Raw genomic sequence first — 23,611 nt, 5'->3', positions numbered from 1 at the left:
TCCTATTGTTCTTAAGTTAAACTATCTATACCACATTGAAGAACATTCAGCCAGGCACACCTGTTAATTGTTGCCCGGAACCTCCAGTGGGAGGTCTTCTCCGTATCAGTCTTCTCCGTATCTCTTCTCCTCCCCATCTTATTAAATTCACATCTGTGTCTCTCTCGCTCGCTTACTCCTCCCCCCCCCCCCCCCCCCTCCACACACACACACACACACACACACACACACTCATACCGTACACAAACCTCCACTTCTCCCACATGTGTCACACATAACGCACAATTCCCAGAGAGCGAGGGAAGGGAATGCGATGACGAACCTACACCTAACGCCTCCTCATCTCTACACAGCACCTGTCCTCTCCTGCCATCCCATCACCTCCTCCCCATGTCATCCTCTCCATCTTCCACCCACCTTGCCTTTGCCTCTCATTCCCTTCGTCTGATCGGAATCTTCGGAACACTCTCAAGTCCTCCCTCCCTCCCTCCCACTATTGTTTTTGCTCTCTCACCCTTTCAGTCCCCTTTCCAGTCTTCCAACTCTCCTTTCTTCTCTCGGGTATTGACGCAGGATGGGCTGTGGTAATTCCTCAGCCAACAACCCAACTGGAGGTAAGTTACTTACGTCTCTGCATGGTTTGCGTTGTAGCTGTCTATGTTAATACACCGATTGTGTTGATACCTGTTGGTCCCCCAAGGGACGTCACTGTCACTGAGACGAGAGAGGAGCAAAGAGAAAAAAAACTTCTACCCTGCACAGATCCTCACAGAAAACTGAAAGAAAGGAGTTCATTGTGGTCATAATTTAAAACTCATTTTGGACCGAGGGTGATTCTAAAAATGCCTTCTAAATCCTGATCTAAGTTTTCTGAAAAACTTCAAATATTTATGTATCAGCATCACATTTTTGTAATTTTTGGATACCGTACAGAACCCCAAAAGGGATTCCCGTATATAGGGTTACAAAAAGGGGTTCCCGCCTATAATGGCTTAAGAATCATTGTGCTTACAGTATGATTGGACAATGTATTATTAAAATATATAAAAAAAGATCAATACCTGGATGTCTTCGTATATGTACTTATATTATTATTTTATCCTGAGATTAACTAATAAATCGGCACAACAAAGAGTTTAAATATTAGATTATTTGTGGTAACTGGTTCTCTCAGAGATCGAGTGGAGTCAAGTGGAAAAGACGGGGACAGTGAAAGCGCACAGTCATCTGAAATGACAGGTGTGTCGGTTTCCTGCTGCTCAGCTGTTTCCCACTGTGTGTGTGTGTGTGTGTGTGTGTGTCTGTGTGTGTGTGTGTGTGTGTGTGTGTGTGTGAACAGAATAGTGTATGTATGGATGGATGGATAGATATATTGTGTGTGCGTGCGTGTTGTTGGGAGTGTTCTCTCTCTTGTTTTGGTTCTCTTGGCTCACGCATGTGTCTGTGTGTGTGTGTGTGTGTGTGTGTCTCCACAGGTGCAGCTGAAGCTTCAAAGGAAGCGTGAGTAGCAATGCTTCATTCAATCTCTTAAACTTTAATTCAAAGCTTTAATTCAACGTATAATATACTTGACTAAATAAGTGTCAAGTATAACATCGCCAAGTAAATGTTCTTTTTAATATTATATTGCTGTATTGAAACAATGTAGTGCCTCAATGAAGCATGGATACCAGGTAAACAATGAAGCTACATTTGTACACTCTCAGAGTTAATCTAACATTGATTTTACAATAGAAATCCCAGGGGTCCCAGAGATAGAAATGGCATTAACTAGGGGTCCGTAGCCTAATGCATGTCAAACTGGGGGTCCTTGAAATGAAAATGGTTGAGAATCACTGCTAGAGCAAAAAAAAAAGAAGACAATCTTCTCTTATGGAGGTCCCTGGCATATCTTTTCAAATGGGGGTCCGTGTCAATTTTGGGGTCCTTGACATGAAAAAGTTTGAGAACCACTGGTCTAAGAAACGTACAATCTAAATTACATACTGTACCTTTGTGGTCGACCAATAAACAGTGCTTTGACACTGTTGCAACTGTTTTTCAAGCAATATAACCATTTGGAAATCTTGTCAGTCTAGCCGGTTAATGTATGTAGCCTACCGGTATATATGACGAGCGAAGCGACACCAATGAATCATACATTTGAGAAACAACGTTTAACACTGTTGAGATCACCTCATTTTCAGTTAATTGTTTCACTTAGTGACCGGGAAATCTATTTGTGTCCCTATTGTCTTTTATGTTTAGCTGTCGTGATTTGTCACAGAGCAGCAGTGGAAAAACAACACTACCCAGCATGCATGACTCAGCTCTGGTTTGACTCTTTTGATAAACAAATTAACTGGACATCACAACCGTTGCGGCAAAACCCTAAACGCTGATGAGCTGATCAGTGTTTAGAAAAACAAGGCAAGGGTGCCAGTTTGACACCTTCTAGCCTCACCATACCAGACATTGGGAGAATTCAGCCTATCCCCCTACAACTACAGCTTTGGAAGTCAATCATGTCACTTTCAGAGCACTCTGGTGTTTACATCATAGAGCGCTCTGATATAAGATACTGTAAGAACAGTCAGCATAATAGATTCTAACGTTTTTTTTTAATTAATCCCATGTATAAACACGATTATTACCTGTTTTGTTACATGTTGGATTTTGTCTAGACTCTAGAGATTCCAAAACCTTTTCATGTCAAGGACCCCCAAACTGATGTGTCCAGAAGAGATGATTTGTGTTAAAACAGGCATACAAGAATGCTAAAAGAGTAACAGAAAGCCCTGAGAGCCAGCCGATGTACCCTCACAAAAAACATGCAGTAATCCTGGTCTATAAACTGCCTCCCCCTGGCCGGGGCACCTGATGGAGGGGAAAGAAACTAGTTGGAATAACGTGTTCCTTCCACGCGCTACGTTCACTCGGGGAAACTCCCCCCTGTCGGGTTAAAAGAAGCGGCTTGGATGCTCATGCATTGAAGCAAGCATGAGGTCAGTCTGTTGCTCTCCCCAGGTTGGCGAAGGAAGTGTAGCACCCAGGATTACATTAGATTGACGCTGGGTGAAAAAGGGGTTACAAAATCGTGGGATAAAAATGATTAAAAAAATTAAGATATTCCAGAGACGAGCTGTATATCTGCTATTTTTGAATAGCCAATGTATAAAATAATGGTTAAAGTGGTTGAAATGATTGACGCTATACCCATTGAGGTCTGGGACCCCTTTTGGGGTTGTTGTTGTTGCTGTGCACATGCTATGTATCGGCCTCAGTCCTTTTGGGGTTGTTGTTGCTATGCACATGCTATTGTATGTATCGGCCTCAGTCCTAAATGGGTTACTGACCAACTACTGAGAGACAGCGAGTGCATTCTCCGGCAGCGGCAGCAGCCACGGCATATGTGCCGGCATGTGCCCGGCATGTGCCGGCAGCCGCCGGTCTGTGGCGGATTAGGAGGCTTTGCCGGTGGCAGAGGAAACACTGCCACGGCAGAGGAAACACAGCCACGGCTGTTGTCGGCAATTGCCGGCGGCGCCGTGGCTGCTGCCGCTGCCGGAGAATGCACTCACTGCTTCTGCAACTACTACATGCATGGTAGTCTCGCGTTGCCAGACTGTTGCCTCTCGCAATTTCCAAATGCTTCCGTCATACAGTCTGGAGCAATGGCAAAGCTATCACGAGAGAAATATAAAGTGGAAGTGGAGCCTCCTCCCCACTTCCGTTTCGTCTTTACAGTCGCGCAAATGTATCCTAATATGAATAGAAAACATCTAAGCATAATATAGCTTGTCGCTTAGCAGAAAAGGAAATGACTAAATAAAATATAAAGATATTTTTAAATATATTTTTGTGAACGGAAATAGCAGCTTCCTTACTCGGAGGTGTTGTTCCAGACTCTAATAGCATTCCGAGATTGTGGTATAGTTGTCTGGCTACGCGAGACTACATGCATGGCAACGAGGACTCATGATCATTGAACATGCATGTACACACACACACACGAACACACACACACACACACACACACACAATACATGTACACAAACACACATGGGCTGGACTTCAAACAGTGAGTTTCACATGACCTTTACTTTGATGTGACTGTTAATTTACACTGAGTGATCTTTATTTAGATTCACTGGTCGTGTGTGTGTGTGTGTGTGTGTGTGTGTGTGTGTGTGTGTGTGTGTGTGTGTGTGCTCTTTATTCATTATTTATTTATGATCAATCCCAGGACATCGGAGGAGGCTCCAGACGAAAATGATGAGAAAAAAATGTAGGTTTTGAGATTGTGACTTATATTATGTACAGTGTTGTGTCTTTAATAATGAGTGCAAATATGATGTTTCAAGGTAAAAAAAAAAGATTTGTAGGCTTACAGTTAGCAGAGGTTTGAGTTATAGTTATATATAATTTAGTGGGCTTGTAGATGCAGATCTGCTATTTCACGTAAACGACACCACGACAATTATAACTCAGGCTTCAGGGATAGTGTTAAGTGTGTGTGTGTGTGTGTGTGTGTGTTCCTCAGAAATTATGGAGGTGTGTATGTAGGTCTGCCCTCAGATCTCAGTAACATGCATCCTGTTCAGATTGGCCCTACAGTCAAAGGTGAGCATAATCATACATTCATAATCATACATTCTTTTGCAGAAACAAAAAGGAGGGTATTTCGTATTGTCACTAGCCCAGTGGTTCCCAAAGTGGGGTCCGGGGAACCCCTAGGGGTCATTGAGCCAGTTACAGGGGGGTCCCCAGCTAAATGATTTGGAGAAGAAAATTCACTCTGAGAGTGTACAAATGGAACCAAATGGACCCTTATGGGACTGTAACTCTGAGAATGTACACTCTCAGAGTTACAGACCCATAAGGGTCCATTTGGTTCCAAACTATCATTTAGCTGGAGAACCCCTGGACCCTCTCAAGGACCCCTGGGGGTCCTCGGACCCCACTTTGGGAACCACTTAGCTCTGGTCCATAGCTCTAATGCCGTTGCAATGCCGTTGGCCATTTAGAGCTATGTTACCGATGACTTCCGGGGCTCGCATAAATGCAGACCAGCCTCTCATCTTTAGCGTAAATAAAAAGAACGTTTTTGCTTCTCATCAATACAAAGGTGCATGTCATGTGCATGTCGTCACCTGCACATCGGATTAGAGGAATTTTTGAGGATTAGAGGAAAATTGCCACGTCATTAGGTGTGGGCTGAGAACTGTGGGCTGAGAACTCATTGATGTCTGCATGAGTCATAGGTAGCTGTCTCTCCTAGGGAGACTATAAAATGTGGCACTTCCGGTGTCTCCAGCAGATAGACAACGCTGATGAAGGCTTGAACGCCGAAACGCGTTCGTTGTACTGCTGCTCTGCGGCATACCATGCCAACTGATTAGAAAAATAATGAAAAGTTCCTTAAACGCGAGAGTTCCGTGAGTGCTGGTTTTCTCTTTGAGAAATGTTCCTGAATAAATAATGGACCCTGATGTGAAAAGGGTTGAAAACAACTGGCATAGCGGAACAACACCACACGAAACATAAGATAAACATGCACATCCAACATAAGAAAACAAACAGTGTTCCAGTGTGACAGGCCAGCCTGGTGGCAGGCGGCAGTGTTCATGACAGGTCATCATCTTCAACAGTCTGATGGTGACAGCTGCTCAGAAACAAAGATAACGAAGGCAGGATATTTCACAGTTTAAAATTCTATTTAATTGTCCAAAACTAGAACAGTGAAACTGTTCACTGCAGAATTGTATCATTTAAATTGTCTATTATAAAAAACACAAATAGCACCATTTCTAAATTACCACACTACTTAAAAACAAGTTAACTTCATCCACACTTATTACAACATGTTGATTATATGCGATGCATCTATAATAGGCCAATATCTGATAAACCTCACATATAAATATCCAGAGAGACAGAGATGTACTGTACTGACATTGAGTGATTCGCAGTGTCATGTGTGATCATTCACACGTAACAATGTGTGAATGATCACACATCACAACAGGACCAGTGTTGATTTCATCGAATAAAACTGAGACGAAAAATGTTCGTCGACTAACCTTTTCCACTGACGAAAACTAAATGGAAACTAAATAAAAACTAAGCTATGATGACTAAACCTATAAGACTAAATATACTGACAATTTCGTCAACAAATAAAAACTAGACTAAAATGTTAGGAAGGGACTAGTGATCCAGTATAAGTCATTTTACAATTAGTTGCATGCTGAAAATAGCCGATCTACAAGCTCACAACGCGTCGCGATGTGACGCGTCACGCTGTGACGCGTTGTGGGCTTGTAGATCAGCTATTTTCAGCAAGTGTAAAAACGGCATCATGATATTTATTCGACTAAAACTAGACTAAGGTCACATTCCCACCTAATACTTCGGTAGACTCGATGCGGATGGGCGGAGAAGTTGGGATTCTTGCATATTTAATTTGCTGCGGTTTGCCTTCACACTGTCATTCGCAGCAATTGGAAACGCAGCAGGGGGGACCTTTATCACAGTGAAATCTATGGTGTTAAAATTATACTCATAATGTGCATGTGTTGTGCTGTCAGGGACTGGACCTCTCTCTCTATCTCTCTCTCCCTCTCTCGCTCTCTCTCTAACTCTACGCACGCAGCCACGCACTGTTCTTTTGGGCATGGAGGCACAGCGCTGAGCGCACTGAGAACAGACAACAGGGCAAAAATGTTTATCGAGATGAAAGTCCCTACTCCCCAGTCCCCACACAGTGACAGCACTCCATGTTTACGCACAGACAGACAGAATATTCTGTAGGCTACACTGCAGTGTTTTTATGTGTTTCCTTAAGCAATTGATTAATGTACTCATCCTCATTTCGACCATCATCTTTGCGCTGCGTAAAATATGCCTTCTACGTCTCCAACTGTGTTTAGCTCCTCCTCACTTTGTTTGCTTCATTTCCTTTATTTGCTGCGGATTGCATTTCCACCTGCACCGAATCGTAATCAAGCGAAGCGAAACCCCCGTTTTTGGTTGGAGTAGAATGCGGTTCTTTGATGCGCATTAGGATTCGAATGATGCTTCACACCTTCCAAACGAAGCGCACATTCTGACGATGTGCAGCAGGATTCGTTTTAATCGCAGTAAAGCTTTCTGGTGTGAATGTTACCTAACACTAAAACATTCCAGGTGACTAAAATGTGACTAAAACTAAACTACTCAAGACACTATGAGTAAAGCTAAAATCTAAATTTGCTGCCAAAAACAACACTGAACAGAACAATGATTTGTGTTGAAAAACAAACATAGACAATGGTATTTTAACTGCCATGAATTCAGAGTAATTTATTGCCAGAAATCTAACTACCGGTATTTAAGTCCTAAATACTGTACTTTGTGTCATAATGATTAGCGGATCTACACCATACACGCGATGCATTGTATGCGATGCGTTGTGAGCTTCAAAGATCTGCTATTTTGTAAAATGTTGATTTGTTTTGGAAAGAGCTAGAGAGATGGGATAATCCAGTTACTGAACAAACACTCAATCAAAATCAATCAATCAATCACTCACTCACTCACCACTGCCAGCAATGATTACAATTACCGGTAATATACAGAGACTTTTAACAATAATCAATAAATATCGCTACAGCAAAAGAAAAAAATAATTTGTGTTCCTCACTGGCTCTGCTGTATGCTCTATGTGTCGATGAAGCCAGATATTATAGTGTATTTATGAGAATGTGCATGCGGGGGGCTGCATGCTTCCTTTTTTGCATTTTGTGTACGAGAGTGCTTCTGTTTTTGTGCGTGCGTGAGAGAGAGAGAGAGAGATCCACAGGGCTTCATTGATAATGCCACCCTCTACAGGGACTCACTATGGTGGTTAGCACCCAAGGGATCCATTCCAGTAAACTCTAATCTTAAAGTGGCAGGGTGTCATTTTGGGTTCTCAGGGGTTGGCAATTGCCACTCCCCTACTGTTCACATTATAATCTCAAATTATTATTATTATTTTTTTATTTTATTTATTATACTTTGATTATATAACAATGTTGTTAGATATAATATATATAGGTATAGTATAAGAATGTTAATATACAGTTTAGTGGTATAATATAATATGGTAGCAATCCATGGTTGTGCTCTGTTATACAGTAGATATGTTTTCATCTACATACAGTTGGCCTATGATACATAATTATGATACGTTATAGATATGTATATATTTTCAACCTGGCATCCACATTTTGGGAATGTCATTATAGGCTAACATTTTCAAACATTCTCTCTTTTCCCCTCGACAAACAGTGAAACAGTGCATCTACAAGCTGAGTTGTGAGTTTGTAGATCCACTATTTTGGAAATGGGGCTTAAGGTGGCAATATGACTTTTTTGAATGAAATGAGAGTATGTTAATACAATATAACTTTGTCTCCCTGCTCTTCTATTGAGACCTTTTATATCGTGTCAAAGGTCATGTCATTATGTGTAGACACAGGATCTGTCACGAATTTTGACCTGGTGGTCAAGATTCAATTTATCCCCTGAACAAGCATTGGCTCAATGGTGAAACTCATTCTGACAATTAATAATATTTTCTTCCTAAATCAGGGCAGTATAAGTACAGGAGATGAGCAGCTGTGGTGCCCTGACACATTGTTCTCTTAATACATCCAAGGGTAATTGTTGACAAACAAATCATATATGATTTTGTGCCTTCAGTGTGGGGCGCTGAAGAAGACTGACTCCTTAACTCGCACGTACATCCAGGTTTGTCCAGTCTACATTATTCAACCCTTTACTGGTTACTGAGACATTTTATAAGAGAGATTTTAAGTGTTATTGGATGAAAGAAATCTCCACACAACTTGTCCAACTAGTCGACTACTTGACTACAAAATCCTGTAGTAGTCGTGAATGGCTTAGTCTAGTGTAACTGTGTATGCATTGTAAAAACTACGGCAAAACTACCTTTCTCATCTCCCCCTCTCTCCTCAGATTCTAAGTGACACCCTGGTAAAACATGCAGTTTGTTGGACTCCCAAGGTACACAAACACAGTATATGATGCAGATAAGTATATGGGATCAAATATAAGCTGTGGTCTATTTTATCACCCCCCCCCAACACACACACACACACACACACACACACACACACACACACACACACACACACACAAACGCACCTTTTTCTTCTTGCAATTCTACAGTGATCATCACCGGACAGCAGTTGTTGCTGTGTTGTTATGTCACTTTATTAAACCTATTTTAAACATATCGTCACTGTCGGGCAGAACCTTGTATCTTCATATTTAAGCATTTCGTTTTTTGTTTTTTCATATAAATTAACCCATTTATACCTGAGGCCGAAAAACGCCTTCTAAATCAATCTAAATAAGTTCTCTGGAAAAACGTCAAATATTTATTAAACTACACGCATGTTGCTATTTACTGTACATGTATAGCAACAACAACCCCAAAAGATGTTCCCAGATTGAAAGGTATAGTTATGTTACGTATAGAGGTTCCCAGTTGAACTTAACTGTTTGCTAATATTGAACCAATGAAGTAGTATTAACTTTAAGACCTTGCCACTAACGATAACTACATTGGATCCATTTGCAACACAAGTTTCCATTTCCTTGATTGTAAAGGATTTGTAGCCTACTGATTTGCGTCTGGCGTATTAGCCAGGCTAAAGGATTTGGACATTCAAGGTTTCCACCTGACTGTCTGCCACGATGCAAAGCCATTCTTTTGGTTAATGGATTTTTGCCATTTGCATTTTCTATAAGATGTACACCAGTGGTTCCCAAACTTTTTCATGTCAAGGACCCCCAAATTGACACTAATCAGCTCCGCGGACCCCAATTCGAAAAACATATGCCAATTAAGGACATGAGAGAAGAGTTTTACGGCTCTAGCAGTGATTCTCAACCCGTTTAAACGTTCAATTAAGGACCCCCATTTTTACAAGCAGTCTACGGATTTAATGGCAATTCTATCTCTGGGACCCCCAATGTATATTGTAAAATCGATGTAATTTAACTCTGAGAGTTAAATAACGGGTCCATTTTGTTCCATTTGTACACTCTCAGAGTTACAGACCCATAAGGGTCCATTTGGTTCCAAACTATCATTTAGCTGGGTACCCCCTGGAACTCCCTCAAGGACCCCTGGGGGTCCCCGGACCCCACTTTGGTAACCCCTGATGTACACTGCCTTGACTCATTAGGACTTGCCGGTCTCCAGGGGGAGAGACAGAGAGTGGGTCCTGTGCACAGCATTTATCCATGGCAGCAGCTTGAGTCTGATATAACCACTGATGCACACTAACCAACTACCTTTACTCAAGTACTGCACTTGAGGATGTGTTTTGTGTTTCTGCACACATTTGTATTTTTAGGTAACTTATAAGACTTTCACTCCACAGCACAAATATTGTCCTTTTTCTTCTTTACTCCACTACATTTCTACAGGAGAAACAAGCCGATCAAGATCTGCTGTAGCTGCCGAATGTTCATGCCCAGAATAGGGACGCTAATGTGGTTAAACTGAATATCCACATTGCTACTACTTACTTACTACTTACTGTGATGTTGCTGCGACTACATTACTGTTACTTCTATGATGCAACTATATTTACTACTGCAACTACTACACTACTGCAATGTTACTGCTGCATTATTACTACTGCCTTATTGCTGTTACGCCTCGTCTACATGTTGCAACTACATTTACAACTAAAATTCTGCTACTACATCACTGCTACACACGCACTCGCGTACGTACAGTATGTGCATGCATACACAGTATGTATTCTGCTCTCTTCTTCCCAATCTGGATTCTATTTCAATGTGGTTTAAGTAACGTCGTCAACTTGTATGAAATGCTGTGAAATAAATGCATGTTTAGTGCAGCATTGCAGATAGACAGTGGCTCTATCGTGTGTGTGTCGTGTGTGTGTGTGTGTGTGTGTGTGTGTGTGTGTGTGTGCTGTTGCAGGTGGTCCTGCTGATAGCATGCCATTTTCACAGCGCTGCAGGGTAACAACATAACTCTTCTAAGAAGCCCTGTGCAACCATTTAAAAGGCCACATTAACATACCATAGGCGGCACGGTGATGCAGTCGATAGCACTGTTATCTCACAGCTAGAGTGTCCTGGGTTCCATTCCTGCTGGGGACGCTGTGGGCGTGTTCTCTCCTCCGTGTCATCAGTGCCCATACCCTATAGGTGGGGTTGGAAACAGGGCCTTTCTGTGTGGAGTTTGCATGTTCTCCCTGTGTCCCCTAGACCAAGAAGTATAGGTACCCTCACAAAAAAACATGCAGTAATCCTGGTTGCCAAAATATTTTGGGGGGTCCCCAAAACTTTTTTTTGCAACTTAATGGCTGGAAAATGGAAATGAAGAGTTTACATAGTACATGCATACATTTATTTAATGATTAAAATCTGATTTCAGTATTCATTTATGATATATTTTCTCTATTATTAAGGTTATTTTTGCAGTCAGTTTGTATTGGGGTGGGGAGTAAATTAACTAGGGATGCACCGATCCGGCTTTTTGGCATTCGATACCGATTTCGATACATGGGGGTCCAGTATCTGCCGATACAGAGTACCGATCCGATACCCCCCACAAAGAAACGTAATAACCTATTAAGCTGTATGCCTCACTGTGTGGAGTCTGGAATCATTATTTTGTGTAAGGCAACATCAAGGCTTGACTTAAACATTACTTTCCCAACTTTGTAAAACAAAATGTAACAAACACAGATATAAATGCACTGAATTATTTATTAAATAACTGTGCAACCATTAGACCAGGTTAATGTGTGCGCAGGCTAGCCTAGCTGCATTCCACATGTTATACTGTCAATACTACACTGCTGTGTCACAGAGGAGGTAGAGTTGTTTTCATACTGTAATTACACATAATTATCGGATCGGATCGGATCGGATAATGGATCGGCCACCGATCCGATACCCAATCTAGAATTTTAGCCTGGATCGGCGCCGATCTCCGATACGAGTATCGGATCGGTGCATCCCTAGAATTAACTGGTTGGAATAACGTGTGTGTGTGTGTGTGTGTGTGTGTGTGTGTGTGTGTGTGTGTGTGTGTGTGTCCCAATCCCAAACAGGAGTCAAGCAGTTGTTGACTTAAGCACAGGTTCCTGGCTGCTCAGTGTGAATGACCCCAATGATCTGCAGGGGTCAATAGGTCGTGCTACAAACCATACAGTAAATATGTGGGGGAAATGGTGACTACAGTTCTCCATTTTCCATTAATTATCTCCGCCTATGCCTTATACTTCTGTTGCACAACCGTGTCACTTATAACTTCACTTATAACAAGATAACTGATGTTGCTCAACCTGAACTGCTCATTTCAACAGTTTTCACCATTGTCAGACTTGACAATCCCCACTCCTCTCCTCTCTCCTGTCCTTTGACCTCTACAGCAGCCTGCGGTTATTTCCCTGTCCACTAGATGGTGGTGTCTCACAATCGAATAATCGTCTCGAGCTTTCAGCACTTTTCCCACCAATGTGATGATATTGTGTCATGTCATCTACTGAAATAATCTTGAAGAACATAGACGACTAATACAGCATAACTAAGTATGAATGTACACATATGCTCCGTCTGAAAACTCTTAGCAGGTACATGCAAGCTGTTCCTGCAGTAACCACACTATATTCCATGGTGCGGTACAGCGGTAGCCTTTGCCTGCAGAATGGAGCAAATGACCCATTTCATCTTTCAACTTGACCCAGATGGAGATGGATGCACAGGGGAGACGGTACTTGGGCCGTGATTCATAGCCTGACTGATATAGCCTCCGTTGAATTTAGTTTCTAGGTCTGCAGCAGAGTGAGAGAGGCGTCGACATGAGTCACTATGTTACGGAGGCCGGAGACCAGGTGGGAGGACGGGAGAGAAGTTTGAGAGGAGAAAAGATGAGAGGAAATAGAAAATGAAAGGATGGGAGGGGAGCAGAACGTTCTGTAGTGGAGGGCACCTCATAACCCATTTAACTGGGAAGTGGTGGCTCTTGAAGTGACTTGGCACTGGATGACTTGAGACATGACATTGCAGTCAAAGAAGTATTCCCCCTTCTTCTGAATGTCCTACTGCAATTTGATAGATTAAAGCAGGTGTCTTCAATAGGGGGTCCCCAAAGATACTGAAGTGGGGCCGCCAAATGTGTGTGTGATGGGGACAATTAGTTTTGCATTAACCACTGGTCCTTAGCCTGAAAAACGTGAAGTTGGAGTATTGGAATGATCGGTCAAACTATAGCAATAGATTATTCTATTCTATTGCTTAACTGTAAATTGATGAAAACATGTAAAACAAATCACCTGGAGACCTCCTTTCACGCTGTTTCAGAAATCACAGATTGTGACTGCATAACAAACGCCACACTTGTTTAGCCTACTTGAATCCCTGCAATTTCATGCATTGCTACATAATTAAGCACGATTGAGTCCTATACACTATATAGAAGTGTAGGTCTATATTTGTACGTCTCTAAATGTTATGATGAATTGAAAACGGTGGACCCAGTTGTAAACAGATTTTGTATTGAGTTGTTATTGAAATGTACTGTAGGCCTATCTGCAAACTGTTAATCAATCAATCAATCAAAACACACAATTGGGCCAACTTTAACCACTTGAGCTCAATTTTAATGTCACACGAAAATGTGCTGCTTTTGGAAGGTCCAAACTAGGAATGCCAGGTTGACATGGGTAAGATATGACTTTAAACGTGTGGAGTTTGGCTTCTCTCTAGGTTTGGCTTGATATATTATATAGGCCTATAATATAAAAATCTAAATTGTCCAAGATAAGATAATAAATAAAAAAAGAAGCAGATCTGCTACTTTCAAATGCAAAATTTAATTATTTTAGCTTGGGATCCCCTGGAAGCCCCTCATGGATCCCTGGGTCACCTCACTTTTAGAACCACTGGCTTCATCTACATACAGTATGACAGGAAATATGTCTTTATGGCTGTGACCCTTAATTGTGCACAACACCTGATGCTTTTATTGCAGTGTAGCAGGAACTAAAGTGTTTACAACCTGTGTGTGTGTGTGTGTGTGTGTGTGTGTGTGTGTGTGTGTGTGTGTGTGTGTGTGTGTGTGTGTGTGTGTGTGTGTGTGTGTGTGTGTGTGTCAGGCACTCAGGCTGCATAATGACACCAGCCTATAGCAGTTAAATAAGGCCTCACTCAGTGTTGCAACATGCATACAACATTTGTCTTAATTGTGTCTTGTCCGTGGCCACCCCAATGCATTTCCAATGGAAGTCACATGGTTTGACAAAACATTTTTGTTTGATGGCTGTGTTGTGCCCCCTCCCCCCATCAAACAAAAATGTTTTGTCAAACCATGTGAATTCTATTGGAAATGCATTGTGGCGGCCATTAAACACGGACAAGACACAAGACACGGACAAGACAGCCGTCTCAATAGTGTGACTGAGGACAAATGAAGAAAAGTGGTCCGCCAAGGTCAACAGTGGGTCACCTGAGCTCACCTTTGTCTGTTGCTGTCAGCACTGATACAGTGAGCACAGTCAAAACACCCTCTGTTGTCAAGTGTTTGTTTTGTGTGTCTGTCTGTCTCTGTGTGGGTGCATGCGTGTAGTTGTAGACTATTGTACAATTTAAAAATAGTTTGTGACTAAACAGACCCGTAAAGTCTGTTTGGTTACATCTGCACAATCTGTGGATTTGACCATGTGCAGTGCATGGGTATTGTCTTCTATCTGTTGAAAAGGTACACATGTTGCGAATATAAATGCCTGTTGATAATTGATGACACTCACCTTAGGGACCCCAACAAACTGCTCAACATGGCCTCCCGTGCTGTCTCCTTGTCGGCTTTCCAAATGCTCGCTGATGAAAAACAATTAAGTGTGCGTTGTTACAATGACTATGGATGCGAATGTACAGTAGACCTATATGTATATTTAGCATTTTAATGCCTCATTTGAGATGGGTCAGTGTAGAGAGGCAAGAGAGGAGACATGCAAGACAAGATGGGTATGAGTTTCACTGGACCATAATGGTCTGCGTCTGCGTGCTGTCTTGTCTACTTTGTGTGATTTACTGCCACCTTGAGGCCTTGTACTGTATGTGCATTGTAATGTAGGTGGCATGTACCTGTATGTAAACCTTTAGCACAAACATATCATGCTTTGGGCAACCAAAAGGGACCTGCTTTGCTGGGCTTAGGGGTGGGTCAATCTACTGAGAAATATTGGGCACCATTTTGTATGGTCTTTTTGATAGTATGACTTGGCCAGGTATGGAACCCTGACCTCCCCATCTCAGGGCAGACACTGTCTAACCAGAAGCCCATGAGCTGGCTGTGAAGAATGTTCGTGTGCTTTTGTGCAAATAGCTGACGCCAACCGTTATCTAATAGCATAATTGGACAGTTGGAGGAACAAGTCCCTCTTCTCTGTCCTTGAGAGTCTAACATTACATAACACGTTTGTGGGCGTTCTCCTAGTGCAGGGGCAACTTTGATGATGGAGAGGTCCACCGTATTTCCACAATCACTCCAGAGGGCCACATTGCATAATGCTGTCAGGCCGATCTACAAGCTCAAAACGCTTCACAATGTGACACATTTTGAACTTGTAGATCGGCTATTTGAAATTGGAATCCTGGATGATTTGTTGCTATTTTTGAATTGGAATCCTGAAAATTTACATTTTTTATTGAATTTCAAATGGATTTAGTATACTTTATGAACTATAATACAAATAGGCCTACATACAAAAAGACAATACATTTTTAATACTAGTCAATACTAATATAGACTGAAGTAATTATAGTGGGTCATGTTTGCATGTTAATTGTAACTGCTGAAATCAATAATACTGTATATATTCCGATATTAACCTGCAGGCTGCATTAATTGAATGGGGGGCTGCATGTGGCCCCCACAGCCGCCAGTTGCCCATGAATGTCCTACAGCAGTAGTTCCCAAACATTTTCATGTCAAGGACCCCCAAATTGACACTAATTAGTGCGTGGACCCCCATTAGAAAAGATATGCCAGGGACATATATAAGATTTTCACGGCTCTAGCAGTGATTCTCAACCTGACCCCCAGTTTGACATGCATTAATTAGTCTACGGGCCCCATTTAATCGCATTTCTAGCTCTGGGACCTTCAATCTATATTTTACAATCAATGTTAATTTGATTCCATCTGTACACTCTCAGTTACAGACCCATAAGGATCCATTTGGTCAAACTATCATTTATCTGGGGACCTCCTGGAACTCCCTCAAGGACCCCTGCGGGTCCCCGGACCCCACTTTAGGAAGCACTGTCCTACAGAGATAGAGAGAGAGACACCTGTTGTTTGAAAGGTCATGTCAGTCATGTCAGTTTAGAAATGGACCAGTAAGGGCCGGCTCTCTGGGACTCATTGCTGGAGTGTTGTATAAAGACATTGCATTCATTTCACATCATGCACTAAATTACTGATACACCTGACCCAATGATAGATGTTATTGATAAGAGCTCCATGCGCAACACATTGATGTGCAAGGCATTCATTTATTGTCATTCCTTTTTAAAGATATTTTTGCGGCTTACGCCTTTTATTGATTTTTTAAGGGACAGATAGTAGGCTGACAGGAAACGGGAGAGAGATGGGGGATGACATGCGGTAAAGGCCGTGTCGGGTTCGGGAGTCGAACCCGCGGCACACCGCGACTGGATCACCAGTCCGGTGCCCAGACCGTTACGCTACGGCCTGGGCCTATTCCTTTTTAATGATTTACTTTAGATCCTTCCCATGCTTTCCTTTTAGTCGTAGTACTACCAACTAAACACATGAACTAGAGAGAGAGAGAGAGAGATTAGACATTAATCTCCGGGGGTGCCGGGGGTTTGCGTGCCAGTGGCAGAGAAAGAGATGTGAACGTGGGATGAGAGAAAGATGACTGTACCACCCTGTTGACGGACAACAGCTCCGTCTGATACGTGACTCATCTGCAGCTGTGAGAGAGAGAGAGAGAGAGAGAGAGAGAGAGAGAGAGAGACATACAGAGACTAGGCAGAATGGACTGCAGAGAGAAGTTGCTGTGTATGTGTGCGCGTGGGTGTGCGTGCACAAGTGCAAGAGAGAGAGAGTTAGAGTTAGAGAGAGTAAACCAACTATTACCGTCGTGATGTCACAACATGCCCAGGCAGGTCCTTTGAAGTTGTTCCTCTTGTACGTTCGTCTCACTGAGCTATACACACCGAAAATTACCTTCAATCTACTTCAATCTCCTGGCTGCTGTGTGCCTTCCACATCCAAGCATGTTGAGATGAAAGGTGCTATGTGTGTTTATTATGGTTGACAGGCTCACTCCTACAAGCACTCTACTTGTAGCGACTACGTATAGGCCAGATTGTGTATGGTTCAACAAATATCTTTAGCGTTAGGATTACAAAAGATTCAGACATTTTGAGGTTATAGAGTTAGGTATAAGGGTTGGGTTAGAGGTATGCATGATTGGGGAACTGAAACTGAAAGTGTGTGTGTGTGTGTGTGTGTGTGTGTGTGTGTGTGTGTGTGTGTGTGTGTGTGTGTGTGTGTGTGTGTGTGTGTGTGTGTGCACACGCGTTCATTCTCTACACGTGTAAATGCTTGTTTCAATGACTATCCATTACGTGTCATGGATGGACAGAGGGCCTTTAACAAAATGTTGTTATGTAACAAGTACAGAATCCCAAAAATCTCTCATTAGTCGCTCGCCTCGTCTTCTTCATACAGAGGTCAGGTATGGTGAGGTCACTTCTGCGCTTCGGATAAATGTGAGGAGCCCAAACTGACAGCCAGTTCTGCCCTGTCAGAAAATATTGCCCCAGCTAGTCTCGCTTCTTTTTCATTTCAAGGGCCCTCAATTTGACGTGCGTTAGCGATTAGAAATCTATATGTATTAGCATTATTATTTTGGTTGAGTACCACTGCTTTACATTGTCAAATCCTCAGTGTTACTTTAACTCAGAGTGAACAATTGTGTTAGTTAAACATGGATACATTAACACTGAGCATGTTGAGTAGCACTTTTATATTTTGATTTTATGCATTTAGATCTGTGATTCTGAAAGTGGGGATTAGGGAGGGGCACCCGGGCACACACGCAGGGTTCCTTAATTGAAGGGTTGTCCATGAGTCCAAGCCAAGGGTCCTTGAAATGAAACGGTTCGAGAACCACTGATTTAATTTGAAATAGACTGAAGTTCATGCCTTGCATGTGTTCCTTTTCACCCTTTTGTTTGTCTGGGGGACAGGTAAAATAGCGTGCCGTGTGTGTGAACTGTGTTGCTCTCATAAAACTGTGTCATGGTGATGTATTGCAGTTGATTCCCATGGCGTGCCTTGATCGAGCGCGTCAATGGCGTGCCCTTTCACCTTTTGATTAGCACGCTAACCGGGCTTGTCAGCGGTGAGCACACCTGGTCCATGGGAGAGTGTGGCCACCTGTTCACGCTACGAGACCGCGCCCGACATCAATACTGTTGTATACACAGGACTTCGTACCGTATGTGTGTTTTTAAACGTGCATGAACTCACCTTAATGTTATTTGTGAGGCTGTTCCTCTGAATGTATACTGCTTCCCTATAAAACACATGAACGCATGGACTCACACACGCAAACACACACACACACACACACGCACACACACACACACACACACACACAAACACACATGCGCACACCTCTCTTACACAAGCAATACTTGGTTTTAGAATAGGCCTACTTGGGAAACCTTTGAAGGCATGCAACCCCTACCCCTAAGCTAAACTCATCATCACCGTCATCTAATAACCTGCCTAATTTGAACCCTTATCCATTCCATAACTTAGCCTTGATTGTGACACTAACCCTATTCCGAACTAACTTACTGAACTGACCGATAGTTGTAATGACCAGCAAAACATATACTATTGTCCAGATCTCTCTGTCTTTGTCTTTATCTAGGGTGAACAAGATGAGAACACACACGCAAGCGCACACACACACTTATCTTATGAGCATGTTGACACAGTGCTCTATGTAAACCTGTCAGAGAGCCAGACACTAAACGTTTCTCTGACACCCACACGCCCACAGATTCTCAGATCATCAGACATCTCTCTCTCCTGTCTTCCTGTGTGTGTGTGTGTGTGTGTGTGTACTCTTGTTGAACACCTCAACTTATGTAATGTGCAGGCTGGAACATTCAGCATACTAAGCCCATAAAGTCTTCTGTGACAGCACACGCTTAGCCTGTCCAAACACGCCACTACATACTGTACCAGTTGTGGAAAAAGTACTTTTACCTAAGTAAAAGTATCAAAACTGCAGTGTAGAAGTACTGTACTGTGTTACGTTAAGTAAAATAATTCAAAATTGGCTCTTGAGTAAAAGTACAAACGTATTGGCTATCAAAAGTATACCAAAAGTAGTTTACTCATTATGAAGATGTCCCATTTCCCATGTATAACATTAAAACCTTTCGAAGACAGCAGATCTGAGATATGAGTTTTGTGTCTATTTTCAAATAGCCAAAGTTTAAGGCTGAAGTGGTTAATGTATGTTTTGAAATAATAATTAAAATCACCATTAAAAGCTGGGTACACGAACTCTGAAAACTCTTGCTTATTGGATGATTCACTTTTCTCTTTACAGAAGCGATCCTGGCCGTGGCCACTGGTAGGGCCGTGAGGATATTGCAAGTAGACTCCCAAATGATTTGAAAATCACTAACATTGTATTGATAATGTAACGTTAATATAAATCAATTCATGTAAAAAAGAATATATAAAATTATGCATAATTATTTATAATATATAAAATATATAAAAGAAAACTATTTTTTTGAAAGTGCTGTATGTTTGTTCCATTGATCCGATAGCCGGATCAAACTTGCAATGTAGCCTATACTGTATCATTTGCAATTTGCAATATTTGGTATATATTTGGTATAGGGGAAAGGGGTTGAAGTAGACGGTAGACCCCTTGGTGACCCTAGTCTATGAAGTATATCGTCTCTGTCAGGTCCAAAACTGTTACTTTTCACGATTCAAGTTCCAAAGAATCAAAAGTAGCAGATCTATAAGTTCAACACGCGTCGTCGCTTCGTGCCACGTTTCAAGCTCGCAGATCTGCTAACTTTTGATGCTTTTGTTTGACGCTGTTGTGTGATCAAGTATAGGGCATTGATTTAATTTACGACATAACACAAAAAGTTAGAATAATATGGTGATAAAAAGGTTTCTGCCTGACCGCAACAATATAGGTTTTAAGTGGTTGAGGCATTTCTGTGCGTATAGGACACCAAGGAGAGATGGGCAGAGAGGAGATGCCTGCTAGACATCCTCAGCTGCATTGGAGCGCGACACCCATTCTGTGGTGAGCGTAGTACGTGATGCACGGAGTCACTGTGGTATCCTTAATGGTGATTTAATAGGACGATGCTGGAATGCATGCCCCTTCAGTTATGCAATAACGTTGAAGAGAAAAATCCACCCAGTGGATTCGAACCCACAACCTCCGTGTTGGTGCAGGGCAGGTGACTAACCACCCGAGAGAATACTACATTATAGTATAGTCAGTTAACAGGATAAGTGGTTGAGGAAATGGAGTGCTAAAGAAAACAAGTCACTGGAACGGTGACGGGCAGACATGACTTATTATACACACCACTTTCTGCGTATAGATTTCTGCGGCCACACAAGCACTCAGACATTCACACTCTGTGTGTGTGTTTACATGTACAGAATATGTACAGGTAGACACACACAGTCAGCTGCATGCTTCCATCGTGGGGATGCTTCTCATATGACCTCATGAACTCGGTCAGCCCTGTCTGGAACTAAAGCCATGGCCACATGGGAGGTCCACAGGCCACACGCACGCTCGCGTCGCACGCACGCACGTGCACAGAGTCAGGGTTCTCATGTGTGGGAGGTCCGGGTTCAGTCTGCTGCCCCGAGGAGGGAAATGGGTCCAGAGGAAACGTTAGTTGTGTGTGTGTGTGTGTGTGTGTGTGTGTGTGTGTGTGTGTGTGCTCGCGCACGTGTGTGCGTGCATGTAAGGAAACAAAGACTTGATTTGAGGTTAGATTTTTAAGAAGTTGTTCTCAACCCGGACCCCACATTAAATTTATGTTAGCAGATGTACAAGCTTACTGCGCATCGGAGCTGCGAGCTTGTACATCTGCTATTTTTGAACATTAAAAAATAATCTTGAAAGTATTGGATTCTCTACTGGGGGACCCTGGCACAAAACCTTTTCGGATGGGGGTCCGTGGCCAAATACTTTGTAGAATCTGCCTCAGGTCGGGTTAAAGCTAGTTTGAGTCATGCATGGGGACTGGGGAGACATCACATTTTTCTTTTGGGTCGTGGGCTGTTTTTGTGGCATTTCTGATCCAATAGCAGGACAATAATTAAATATTTGAATACTGGATCAGGAACATAACAAAAAATATATATCTCCATTATTCAAGATCATGTGTAATTGATAGAACTACAGTACCAGGTCAGACAAGTAAAATGGTGATGATGTTTACGGTCAGAGTTGTGTGTGTGTGTGTGTGTGTGTGTGTGTGTGTGTGTGTGCGGTCTGTGCACGAGAGTGAAGAGAACTTTTAAGAAGGTTGTTAAGGTTATACCTATTGGGTCATGTTGACACATTAGCCCAATACTGTCTTCACCAGTCACGGCCCCTTCCTCTCCCCTTTGTGTGTCCCTGGACAAAGGCCTCCAACGAGGAGAGAAAGGGAACCACAGTGCGGGACCAGCTCTGCGTCCCCGGCAGCTCTGTGCCAGTGTAACAGATCCATGTTTACCTTTATGACTCCCACGTAACAAGAGAAGCCTGGATCGTGACCAAACATCATCTGTTTTGAAGAGTCTTCTCATTTCCTCCTTTGCCCTCGGGAGTGCTGCGCTCACGTTTACAGTATATGCTGTAGTACAGAATACATACTGTATACGATTCCTTCGTACAGGCCTGTGTCATTAGCTTTTGTGTATGGATTCTGAGGTTTGAGTGACCTGGCATCGTCTAAAGCGCCATTAACGGTTCGCCCTTTGGTGTTGATCAGTATTGGTGGCAAATCTATCGGATGCAATTGTGCTGCTTTTCCACCCAGTGGCATCAACAGCATTCCTGTGTGCACGCACTCACACAGTCAAACAGTGGATGCCTTTCAGGTAATTCCCTCTGTCTCTGTATGACTGACATACTTTGTGAGAAGCAGGTCAGGAGCAGGACCGTTTAAGCCTCGCTGATGTTAGGTTGTGCATCAAAAACAGCCAATCGACAAGCTCACATCGTGTTGCAGACTTCACACTACTCAATGCCTACAACATACGTAGCGCAACATCACAAAACATGGAAATCACAAATGGAAATGAACGCGCGTCTCACGCAAATGTTTGTAATGTGGAACTGTAAACGTGAAAGTGACTCTTACTTTTTAAGTCCATCCATGTAACATTTTTGTTTGTCTTTTTGGCAACACATCCGTTTTCTGAACTGCGATGTCTGTGTAATTTCCTTGTGAGGGTCAGTTGTGACACTCACAACAACACAGGTTTTGTGGCACATAAATTTCATGAGAAAAAGCTTCCACGTAAAATCGGAAACTATTTATGGTGCTGTATTTTCCCCATCAAACCTCACACCAATAGCATGAGAGCCCATACGGCATCTTACACTATGTGGGCCACACTTAAATTTGGGAGAATGTAACTTTCTCTCTCGCCGTCTAGACTGCAAAGAAAAGATCAAATCTGTGCCACATTGTGGTCTGGAAAGCAATTTTTCTAACCTAATATCTTACCTGAAGACATTATGCTATTTAGTCCCTTTCATCTTCTCCTCTCCTGACCTACATTAGATACGTATGTAATCATCTCAAATTAGGCTGTACTTTGGTCCAAACAAACCATCGAGGAGCTCAGATTACAGCGTGGCCCACGGCACCAGGGCAGTTTCCTTTCAACTCGCTGTTTGGTGTATATATATAAAATGTCATCATTTTTGGCCCCTTGGAATGTTCTTGTCTCTTAAGGCAGGTTAGGCATAAAAAGAAGGCCTTTGTCCCGAGTGCATTCTCTCTTCTAATCGACTTTGACATCTTGTGTAATGTCTTTAGCGGGGCAAGTGTGTTTATCTGGCCTGGTTTTTGACTCAATCTCCCCTCTCTCCTCACCTAACCTCTTGTTTTATCAAAACACACCTGTCTCCATCAAGTTAACCACTCAGCTCTATACTTAAAGAACCACTTCACCACTTTTCAACCTATCCTCATACAGTATAATTGGACCTCACTAATGTTCATGATAATATAGCACCATTTTATTCTACTCAGGCTGTCTCAGTCTCATAGGAGGGCTGTGGGCAGTTCAGAAACCTGTCCACCAGTGACATCATTAGGCAGGTTTTTTTTTTTAAATAAGATTTTTATTATCGTTTTTATTATTGCAACTTTTCATGTTAGCTTGGATTCCCCATCGATGACATCACTGGTGGACGGGTTTCTGAACTGCACACGGCCCTCAAAAAATTGTGCTATTTTATCATGATCAATTATATGAAGA

At 42.4% G+C, this 23,611-nt stretch overlaps 1 long non-coding RNA gene across 1 annotated transcript; it reads left to right on the top strand.

Annotated features, from left to right (window-relative positions):
• Nucleotides 1–513: 513 nt before the first annotated feature.
• LOC310853430 lies at nucleotides 514–8,744 on the top strand. The gene is made up of 5 exons (XR_014568789.1): nucleotides 514–614; nucleotides 1,476–1,500; nucleotides 4,226–4,267; nucleotides 4,523–4,602; nucleotides 8,707–8,744. It is a non-coding gene; the product is annotated as an uncharacterized lncRNA (long non-coding RNA).
• Nucleotides 8,745–23,611: the final 14,867 nt, after the last annotated feature.

Source organism: Protomyctophum parallelum (genome assembly GCF_964188405.1).
Source record: "Protomyctophum parallelum genome assembly, chromosome: 22".
Classification (NCBI taxonomy): domain Eukaryota; kingdom Metazoa; phylum Chordata; class Actinopteri; order Myctophiformes; family Myctophidae; genus Protomyctophum; species Protomyctophum parallelum.
This window is presented reverse-complemented; position numbering and strand designations above follow the sequence as displayed.